This window comes from Sapajus apella, unplaced genomic scaffold (assembly GCF_009761245.1).
Source record: "Sapajus apella isolate SASKATOON/1434 unplaced genomic scaffold, GSC_monkey_1.0 scaffold25, whole genome shotgun sequence".
NCBI lineage: Eukaryota > Metazoa > Chordata > Mammalia > Primates > Cebidae > Sapajus > Sapajus apella.
In genome coordinates this window covers 4193137-4194939 of record NW_022436965.1, presented here as the reverse complement: position 1 = coordinate 4194939, position 1803 = coordinate 4193137, and the positions used below count along the sequence as shown (strand labels likewise).

The following is a 1803-nucleotide window of genomic DNA, read 5'->3' as shown; positions in this document are numbered from 1 at the left end:
ACACACACACACACACACACACACACACACACACACACACACACACAAATGGTGAGATGGGACCAGACTCCAAAGCTACAGAATGAGAATTTCTTACCCTTTACCAGCTGCCTCCTTTGTGCTCACTGTTCATGAACTCTTTTCTGTGTACTGTGCTGTGTGTAGCAATTAGTGGGAAAATAGGGTTCCTGATCTCCCATAACATTTTGTTTTTGAGGGGGAAAGACTTTTATCCACAAGAGCCACTTGCAGGGGAACTGAGAAACTTACTATTAAATAGTTCTTGATATAAGTTTATATAAGTATGTGTATTATAGGGGATAAATATAAAAATACGTGGGTGCATACTGGAGTTCATGAACAGGGTAATAAACGAAATAGGGTGAAAACAGCACAGAGAAGGCAATGAGCACATTGAGGGGCTGGAGTGATCTGATTAGAAGCGACAGATATTCAGCTCCTTTAGGAAGGCTTAAGGAGAGAGTTTAAGGTAGGACATTAAGAAATGGAGAATCAGTGGAGGATTTCAGTAGACAAATGACTTCATGAAATTGGAATTTTAGGATGATTAATCTGACAATGGAAAATAGGATGAATTGGAGAATGGAAGGCAAGGAATTAACATTAAGAGGAACGTATTGTAATCCCAGCATAGGATAATGAAGTACCACAGCACCACAGTGGGTGACTATGAATTTGATGACCTATGAGAAACAGTGGGGAGGTAGGTTTCAATGGGTGACTCTAAGATGATAGCTTACATGCTGGTTCTAGTGGTGGAAGACACTGTATTATTCACTTCACTAATGGGGGTGTAAAATGTCAAAGCCATCATTTCATACATGAATCAGAGCTCCACCACCTTAATGAGTTGAAGGAGGTTTTGGAATATCACTTTGTACCTTTAAAAAGAATCATTATACTTTGCAGTAGTTTTTAAATGTTGACTCATTATTTGTAATTAAGAATATATACTTGTAAAATGTATGAACATTTGGATTATATATGCAATACTTTCAGACAACGGCTGTTAATATTTTGGTATTCTAGTCTCTTTTGTGGGGGGGTGTGTGTCCGTGTGTGTGTGTGTGTGTGTGTGTGTGTGTGTGTGTGAGAGAGAGAGAGAGAGAGAGAGAGAGCAAGAGCGAGAGAGACTACCAGGGTCATATAGTTTTGTATTCTGTTTCTTTCTACTTACAACTATATTACGAGCATTTTTTCATGCCATTAAATATTTTTAAAAACATAAAGACATATAAGATTTATATAAAAGAGAGCTATATGAGATGTTTATAAAAGAAAATAAAAATATGTAGTATCTCTGTATATAGGTATGTGAGAATTTATTTAACAGTGCTCTATTTTCAACTTTTAGATGATTGCAATCTTGCCACCTTTTTCTATAATCATTATCCTTGCACATGACTCTTTAATCACACTTTATTTATTTAGGTTGGTTTCTAAATATGTATCACTATGACTTTTAGTTAATATTTTCAGATTGTTTTCACCAATTTACATTACTTTATCTAATTATATAGGTGAGTCTCTGTTTCACATGCCTTTGCTGGCTGGAAATAATATTAAAGACAAAGTAAAAAAAAAATTTATGTAATATGGTGAGGAAAAAACCCTCACATTTTTGCTTCAATTCGCTTCCTTTGTGAGACTAAATGGTTTGTCATGCTTATTACATAATGATGTTTTTAAACTACTTTTAATCAGATTATTTGTGTTGTTCCTATTAATAAACATTCCTTTTATGTCTTTTTTTTTTTTTTTTTTTTTTTTTTTTTTTTTTTT

At 34.2% G+C, this 1803-nt stretch overlaps 1 protein-coding gene across 1 annotated transcript in view; it reads left to right on the top strand.

Annotated features, from left to right (window-relative positions):
* The window catches only part of PLA2G4A (phospholipase A2 group IVA), a 147012-nt gene that overhangs the window by 125608 nt on the left and 19601 nt on the right, over positions 1–1803 (top strand). The window lies entirely within an intron of this gene.